The sequence below is a fragment of the Galeopterus variegatus genome, unplaced genomic scaffold, assembly GCF_000696425.1.
Source record: "Galeopterus variegatus unplaced genomic scaffold, G_variegatus-3.0.2 Scaffold4046, whole genome shotgun sequence".
Classification (NCBI taxonomy): Eukaryota; Metazoa; Chordata; class Mammalia; order Dermoptera; family Cynocephalidae; genus Galeopterus; species Galeopterus variegatus.
Window position 1 is genome coordinate 42677 of NW_007730157.1, and position 9650 is coordinate 52326.

Consider the following 9650-nt stretch of genomic DNA (forward strand, 5'->3'; position numbering starts at 1 on the left):
TATTAATTTAAATAAAGTTGAATTACTCAATCTCTTACTTTTCTGTTTTTTTTTTTTTCTTATATAAGAAAACTCTCCCTATCTTGAAGTGTCAAAGGACAAAATTACAACAAATTTAAAGATCTCATTGTGATCTGCAATCAGGCAACAGGTCATGCCATGAAAAATAATAAGTTCCAATGAGACAAGTGGAGAAGGTTGGTTTTATGAACAGAAAAGGCTGAAGAAAGCAGAAACAAAGAACAAGACAGACTGGTCATCTCAAAGTTACTGTCATTGGAAGGTGGGGACAGGGGGACAGAACAACAGAAAAATTACTGATGATTTAACATCAGGTTGCTTCTGGCTCTCCTTTTTTGTATAGAAATTACAGCAGAGGGAACTTATACCTATTGAAGATTAAGCTGACCTGTTTGGGAAATTGGCTGTTACTTCTCTCTCCTGGTTTCTCGGGAGGTCAGACCGCAACTTGGTTTAGATTTGGTGACATGGAACTTAGCAGGAAGTGACTCCATTTTGATTTTTAGGCTGGTTTTGGAATCTAGGGCAGGAACCTCATCTGAAACAATGCCCCCCTATAATGTTATTTAGCAGAAGTTATTAAAACACTTGCTGCAACTTCTAAGAGTGTTGTAGTTTCTCCTTCACATGTAAACCTTCAATAAGTTAATTATTGTACATGGAGTCGATAGGAGGAAATTCATTATTCCATTGCAGCTAACCAGTTGTCACTGTCCCATGTGTTAATGTGTCTATCACTTCTACCACTTCACAGCAATGCCTAATCTGTCATCATCATTGTGAAATATGAAGATATTTGTATTTTATAACATGGACACATTTTTATCCCTGAAATGAGCTCCACTCCTTGATAAGTATCTAATATGCTGGGAATATTTTGTCTATTTTGTTCACTTCAGACCTAGAACATGACCTGTTCCACAGGAAAACACCACAAAATACTTATTTGACATCCAGTCTCAAGGGAGACATGCATACCTGGATTATTACACAGATCTCATGATAGGCCACTTCCATCTCAACCTCAGGGAATGAACTGTTCTCACGTCCATGCCTGTTGGCAGAAGGATATCCCCCGCCCCCCACCTGTCCAGCAGGACAGGTGCTTCAGCTGTGCTGGTGGGGGAGGGGTCGTCCTGAGCCCTCACACTCCACTTAAAAACTTGAGAACCAGGAGCCCAAGTTTCCAAGTGTCAGGGGCCAGACATGACAAGAGTTATGATGCTGGAGCCTCCTTACATGCTCTAGAAATCTTCCAGGAATGGGCCCCTCACTTCCAGACACAGGTGGCTCAGTTAGGGCATCACTGGTGTCTGTTCCCTCACTCAGCCACTACATCCTCCTCTGAAGTTACCCCTGAAACTATTTGACACCCTGCGTCACTGTAGAGTCACCACAAAAGAAGGTCCTCACCAGATGTGTTCCCTGGCCTTTGGACCTCCCACCCTCTGAAACTAGGGAATAAATTTTCTTTCTTCATAAATTACCAAGTTTCAGGTATTCTTTTAGAAGCAATAGAAATGGACTAATACACTTTATAAGTATGAAGCAAGACTTTTCATACCACCTTGGGATCCTTCTCTGGAAGAAATGCAGGGCTGGGGAAGGGCTTGTACCTCCTCGGGTCCTCTGTGGAACACAGTCTGAAGTTAGGAAACAGCCACAAGGGCCACTTGTCTTAGCTTGTCTCAGCTCAAAAGTCCAAAGTCCCATTGTTAAATCAAAACAAGTTATCTACTGCCAATACACAATGGAGGGACAAGCATAGGGCACATATTCGTGTTCAAAAAGGGAGAAATAGGCCAGAGGAAAGGGGTAACAGGTCCTAAGCATGTCCAAAACCCAGGAAAGCAGGCATCAAACATCAAAGCTGGCAAATAACTTCCCTTCACTTCATATGTAGCATCCCCTGCATGCTGGTGCAGGGGTTGGGTCCCCAAGTCATTGGGCAGCCCCACTCCTACAGCTTTCCTGGTCTCAGGCCATGCTTCAGCTCTTCCAGGCTGGTGTCCCACTCTGGTAGCTCTACAAGCCTGGGGTCCCTGTGGTGGTCCTGCTCCCATGACTCCACTAGGTGTGGCCCTGGTGGGGGTTCTCTTCTGCAACTCCAACCCCACATTTCTGCTCAGCATTGCTCTAGCAAAAGCATTCTGCAGTAACTCTGCCCCTGTGACAGATCTCTTGCCGCATGCCCAGGCTTTTCTATACATCCTTTGAAATCTGGATGGAGGCTCCAAAGCTTCCACAGCTCGGGCATTCTGCGAGCCTGCAAACTTAACACCACGTGGACACTGCCAAGGCTTCAGCTTGTATCTTCCAAAGCTGTAGGTCCAGCAGCATGCAGGGGGCCAATTTAGCTACAGCCAGTGCAGCCAAGGTGTGGCACGCAGCATCCCGAGGTTGCCCCGGGAAGCCAATCCATGGAGGGCACCTTGGGTCTGTTCTCTGAACCATCCTGTCTCTCTAGGCCCCTGGTCCTGTGATGGAAGGGTCAGCCTCAAAGTTCTATGAAATACCTTCAAGGTCTTTTTTTCCATGCTTTTGATAATCCCTTTCTCTTTCCTGAATTTAGCCAATGGTCCCTTGCACTACACCTTTGGCTTCCTCTCTTAAACAGGCTTTCTCACTCTTTATGGGAGTTTTTCAATTTTTTACCTTCTGCTTTCTATTGAATGATAAATTCTGGCTTTACATCCTGGCTTCTCTGTCATAACTCAGGATAGGCTGTCACAAATAGCCATGCAGCTGGCTGAATGTCTTCTGCTTAGAAATTTCTTCTACCTAACATTCTGGCTCACAGCTGTTAAGTTCTGCATCACATAAAGTTTTCGGGCATGAACAGAATGCATCCAGGTTTACACCACCACAACCAAGAGAGATAACATCCATTGCCCCAAACGAACACTCTTGTGTTCATTTGTAGCCCAATCCCCCATCTCTAACCACTGATCTGTTTTAGTTTACTATACCATGCCTTTCCATGTCATGTAAAAGGAATGCTGTGATAGCCTTAGGAGGTTTTGGGGGATTTGGGGTAAAATTTGATGTCTTCTCTGTAAAGTTGAGTAATTTTACATGTCTTCCAGTGTTCTAAGTTTAAAAGTTTCTACAGTGCCCAATACAGGTTAAGCACAGATTAAGCCTTCAAATGTGAGTGATTCCATTATTATGTGCTACATAGTTTACAAAACTCTGTGCTCCCTGTACTTAATTTTCTTCATTTTGTGATAAGAGGTAATGAATGATGAGGAAGAAGGTTTAAATGAGACACATCTGATTGCCAGATCACTGTACCCTATGGAGTGCTATGAAAACATGAGTTAACATGGAAAATAATGGGGAGAGATTGGATATTGTTTACTCTTTAATAAAACACTACAGTATGGTAGTATTTTTTCCTCTTCCCTAGCTAGTGCTTGAAGTCTAGAGTGGAAAGGATACCTGTGAAAAGTAAAAAAGGCTTTGGGGGATTTGTGGGTCATTAAAACAAAAAAGTTCCACCTTCTCCTATAAAACACATTTACATTTTTCCTCTTTGAAGGTCTCAAACATGTCTTCTTTTCTATTAAATGTTACTCAAATTGATACTATGTTCTGGAGCTCACCTCCAGACCACAAAAATGATCAGACATCGCCCTCTTCTCCGCATCATGACTACTGCTGCTGCTTTACCAGCTAGTTTTAGCTCCACTCACTTTTTTCTGCCTTCTAGACAAGAAATTTTAGGATTCCCAGAGAATTATACTCATGACCTGAGAACAACCAATCCAGACCAAAGCCTGGCTTCCTGGAACACTCACCAAAACCACCCAACACAAGACCAAATCTGATGATAAATCCTTTTAAACATCCTCTGCCTGATGTAATTCACAGTCCTCCATCATATGTTCAAATCACTTTGACTCAGTATAGCCCATTTTCTTTGACCATCAGTGTGATCTTGGGTTTTGGCTAAATGGTACTAACAAAACCATTAGTTAAGCTTTTATTATTAACAATGAATAAGAAATCATTTTAAGGGCAAATGTTGTACATACATAACAATAATAAATGAAATTTACATAACAGAGAAACACCTACACTTGTATATACCTGGTAATATTGATTTGGATTGCATAATGCTTAATAATGAAATTACAAACTTGATTTGAAATCCATAGTTAATATTTCTCTCAGCAAGTGAAAAATAAAGAGAATAGCATGTAAGTGTTATGGGTTGTACTGTGTTCACCCCCAAATTTATATGTTGAAATCCTGGCCCCCAGTACCTCAGTATGTGGCCTTATTCAAAAATAGGGTTGTTCTCAATGTAATTAGTGAAGATGAGGTTGTACTGGAGTGGGGTGGGGCCACAACGCAATGTGACTGGTATCAGTATAAATGGAATATCGTATGAAGAGAGATGAACATGCACACAGGGAGAACGCCGTGTGAAAACTAGTTATGCTGCTACAAGCCGGGGAACTACCAGAAACTAGATGAGGCCTGAGCAGAGCCTTCCCTGGCATTTTCATAGGGAGCGTGTTCCTCCAACACCTTATTGTTGGTCTTCTGGCTCCAGGGCCATGAGAAAAATTCTGTTTTTCTAAGCCACTCAGCACTTTGTTATGGCAGCCCTAAGAAACTAGTATAGTTAGCATACAACTGATTTGAAAACAGTAAAGAGGATATTTCTATGAAATATCTAAAGAAGGTTTTCCTTGAAAAAATTATACACTGTTTTGATGATACATTATTAAACGTAATAATTAAATCTATATCAAGGAATTTCATTCAGCTCTGACTAATGGAAATTTCCCAAAATCTAATACATGAGGAAGGTATTTGTTCTCATGTAGGACTGGGTCAGCACGCTTAGAAATAAAATAGGGGAACAAACTCGCATGTGTTGTTTCCTTGTTTTGCTGTGACATTACAGCTTTTTCTTGGTGGAATCAGAGTCACAGAACCACTAGACGTATTAAGAGAACAAGATGCCCACCATGCAAATTAGACCTTATACAAATATGTTAAGATCTAGAGAGGGGGAATCAGGACATGAGAGATTGTCAGCCATGACAGTCTGAGTCACTGGTCTGCAGGACACATAGTGTTTGCAGGAAAATTCAAACTGTGGGTGTCTTACCACACAGATGTATCCTTGGTACTAAGCTCATGGAGAAGTCTGTGGAAGACTGCACCTCTGACAAAATGGAAATCAAGCACTTGGTGTTTGTTTTGATGATACTCTTGATTGGCAGGGCCAAGAATCCGGAAAATAAGCTGAAGGCTTATATCCACAAAGTCTGTATGTGTATGTCCGTTTTCATTTATTGGGACCTTAAAAACTGTAATGGCTTCTTCATTTCTTCCTTCTAAATCTCATGCAAGTGAGGCTATTGGTAAATTCAAATACGGAACCAGAAAGGGAAGGGATTCTGGCAAATGCACTTCCTGACATTATCCACTTTGACATAATACAATCCAGAAGGACTATCTCCAACTCCAGATTTCATCATAGTATCACAGGTGTCTCTTAAGTCAAAGCCTATTGTCCAATTCACACTCACAAGCAAAGACAAACAGCAAAGGGCCAATGATGAAAATAACAATTCACTTGAGACTGCACTCTTCGATGAACGTTGCATAATTACAAATTTCTGCCAATTATTTGTTAGGAAAATGGTATGTCTCCTTTGACCAAAAAAATAAAATGCTCTCCCAGTAAGAAAGGTGGAAAACATAATAGGCAAGTGACAGCCAATATCTGCCACACTAAGTCAGTTAAAAAAAAAAAAGAGAGAGAGAAGAAATACTAAAGTGTCATTGTTCCAATAACCCCTCATTTACAGAACAAATTTAAGAAACTGAATACAAATTAAGCCAGCTGCCAAAATTAAAACAAAAAAGAAACTAAATAAAAATTAAACCTATGTGCTTATTAAAAATACACTTCAAATCACCCATTTGAAGTGAGTCCAACAAGCAATAAAGACAAAAGTTTTATTTATGAATTGTAAGAAAAAACAACACCTGCCAAAATTCATGTACTATAGCTAAGAGTACTTAGAATTATTTTTCACCTAAATGTTTATTTGTAAATAAACTATAAACACACTCCTTATGTGCCCACTTTAAGGAAGAGGTACTCATAAAGGCAATATCATATTTACAGTGTTTATAAGATTACTCTCCTGGTGTGAGTTTTCTGAAGGACTACACATTAATTCATCTGTAGGAGGATGTCCCACATCACACTCGTAGTGTTTTCCTGCAGTGTGTATTCTCACATGTCTTCTTAATGATGAGGAACAACTGAAGGCTTTCCCACACTGCTTACATGTATAAGGTTTCTCTCCAGTGTGCAGTCTCTTATGTACTGGTAAAGATAATGGCCATTTGAAGACTTTCCCACATTCCTTACGTTCATAAGGTTTCTCTACAGTGTGTGTTCTCACATGTCGTGGCAAGAGTTCATGCCAACTGAAGGCTTTCCCACACTGCTTACATGTATAAGGTTTCTCTCCAGTGTGCAGTCTCTTATGTACTGGTAAAGATAATGGCCATTTGAAGACTTTCCCACATTCCTTATGTTCATAAGGTTTCTCTACAGTGTGTGTTCTCACATGTCGTGGCAAGAGTTCAGGCCAACTGAAGGCTTTCCCACACTGCATGCATTCAGTAGAGTTTCTCTGCACTGTGCCTCCTCATGTGTTTTTGTAAGGATTTGTGGCAATAAAAAGCTTTCCCACACAACTTGCACTTGTATGATTTGTCTTCAGGATGCATTCTCATGTGTTCTCAAAAGCAGGCAGATAAACTGAAGGCTTCCCACACTGCTTACATTCATAGGGTTTCTCTCTAGTGTGTGTTCTCATATGCTTTTATAAGGATATGGGCCAATTAAAAGTTTTCTGACACTGTGTGCATGCATAGGGTTTTTCTCCAGTGTGCACTCTCATATGTCCTCGAAAGGATGAGGGATGATTGAATGTTTTCCCACATTGGTTACATTCATAGGGTTTCTCTCCAGTGTGAATCCTTTCATGTCTCTGAAAGCATTTGAGATAAATGAAGGTTTTCCCACACTGTTTGCATTCATAAGGCTTCTCTCGAGTGTGCATTATCACATGTCTTTGAAAAGCTGAGGAATAACTGAAGACTTCCCCACATTCCTTACATTTATATGGCTTCTCTTTAGTGTGACTTCTCACATGACAAGTAAGACTTGAAAAATCAGTGAAGGCTTTCCCACACTGCTTACATTCATAGGTTTTCTCAGCAGTGTGAATCTATATATGCTGATTGAGGGAAGATGTACAAGGAAAAGTTTTCCCACTTAATTTATAAGCATAGAGTCTCTCTCCATTGTAGATTCTAACATGTGTTCTTAGGTGTGAATGACATCCACAGGCCAGCCCACATTCCTGGCACTGATATGGTTTTTGTCTGGTGTGAACTTTGATGTGACTCTTTAGGGATGAATGATGCATGAAGACTTTTCCATATACACTGTATCCATGCTGGTTTAGTCCAGTAGGAATTTCCTTGTATGGGTTTAGATTTGGAATCTGTCTGAAGGCTTCTCCTCACTGATTGATACTTTCACAGAGTCCACCATGTAATTTCTAGTATAAATGAAAAGCATGTTATTAATGAATTGATTAATAATTATTTATTAGTATTTATTTATTTATTTTTTTTCCTTTTTGTCTTTTCTCGTGTTCGGCAACGGATCGCCACCCTCAGTGTCGCGCCCGTACCGGACCGGGACCGGCAACGGGATCGCAACCCTCGGTGCTGTGCCCGAACCTCGCTCAGCCAGTGAGCAGGAACCGGTCTGTATGTGGGATCTGAACCCTCGGCGGGAGCGCAGCCACGCTCCCAAGCTGCGCACTGTAGCAGTGTGCCACTGGGCCGGCCCATTTATTAGTATTTATTAATAAGTATTAAGATTTCATTTTAACCATTTTCAGTGAAAGTGTAGGTTTTCTGGGTAGGGTTATCTGCATTGTTTGAAAGGGAATAAGCTGAGTGCTCTGCAAGAGGGTTTGACCACTGCTATTATTAAAGGTGTTTCTTATATATGGGGTTTCTAGATAATTGTTTCCAACTGAATTATGTTTCCAACACTCAATGTCTAAGTCACATTTGAAGAAATATTTTTTGTAAGAATTCCGTGAATAAACTTGGAGCTAGGTTCATATGAGTTTTCTATTTGCTACCTTTTAAAATTTCATAATATATGAACTAAGATTCTCTCCTGGGATACTGCTTTCTCTTGAGTGTAACTCACCTCAGATTTCTCCCCTGCTTTGCATGCTGATCTTCAATGCTAAGGTCTTCCCAAATTTTTCCTAAAACCGAGGCCCAGGAATCATTTCTCGTGAACTTTTCTGCTTTAGGTTCCTTAGTTCCTTTTTCTCCATAAATACCCTGCTGAGAATCTGACCCATTGGCCATAAATTGAGTTTCACCATCTGAAACAAAAAAGTGAACAAATTTTATGAGAAACAAGGCACCTGTTAGCTAAAAAAGACAAAAGGCATTTAGCCATTTCAGGACTTCATCAAGCACAAGGGGTCAAAAGGGCAAGCAATTTAATGACCACAATAAAATCCTCAATGGGCTGCAAAAACAAACTTCCCTGGGCCATGAAACATATCCATAAAGATGGCACTAAGGGAGTTTTTTTATAGGAAGAAAATCTCCCTTTAATACACATATTCTCAATCTCATGGAAAAACTATTAGATTCTAGCTCCATGACAGCCATGACCACGTCTGTCTTATTTATCAATGTACTGTACTGCCTTCCCACATCCCCCAAGTCTTGGAACAGACTTGTTGTGTAAGAAATACTTGATCACTAAATGACTAAGCAAAGGAATGATGCCATCCTTACCTATTGAGGCCAGATTCTGAAAGGTTTTGAGCATCACATCTCTGTAGAGTTCCCTCTGAGCGGAATCCAGCACAGCCCACTCCTCCAGGGTGAAGTCCACAGCCACATTCTTTTTTTTTTTTTTTTTTGTCTTTTTCTGTGTCCGGCAACGGATGGCAACCCTCAGTGTCGCCCCCGTACCGGACCGGGACCGGCAACGGGATCGCAACCCTCGGTGTTGCCCCCGCGCCTCGCTCAGCCAGTGAGCGGGAACCGGTCTGTATGTGGGATCCGAACCCTCGGCGGGAGCGCCACCGCGCTTCCCAAGCGGCGCACTGTAGCAGTGCGCCACCGGGCCGGCCCCACAGCCACATTCTCAAAGACCACTGAGTCCTGACACCTCTAACACATGTGCAGGAGCATGGCTGAGACTGGCAGTGTGGGCACTGTACCCCGTCCATACACAGTACACACAAGATGCTGTGGCCTCCCAACCTCTGCCCTGTGGCACTTGTCAGACCACTTCCTCTGTCTACACTCACTTCCTCATAGGTTTAACAGCACCACTAACACATTGAACTGGTCTCTACATCTTTACTAGGACCACTTCAGGACGTATTCCTCTCTATCAAAAGCGTTGAGAACACACTGGAGGTATCAAAGAAATGCGATACAAATGAAACAAATATGTGCATTTTAAGGCCAACAATCCCTTGTGACACAAACTATTTTCAGCTCCCTCCCTGCACACTACATCACTTAGCAGT

At 41.5% G+C, this 9650-nt stretch overlaps 1 pseudogene; it reads right to left on the reverse strand.

Moving 5' to 3' along the window:
• Window positions 1-4303: 4303 nt before the first annotated feature.
• On the reverse strand, window positions 4304-6789 carry LOC103602200 (annotated as a pseudogene).
• Between the last annotated feature and the right edge of the window lie 2861 nt (window positions 6790-9650).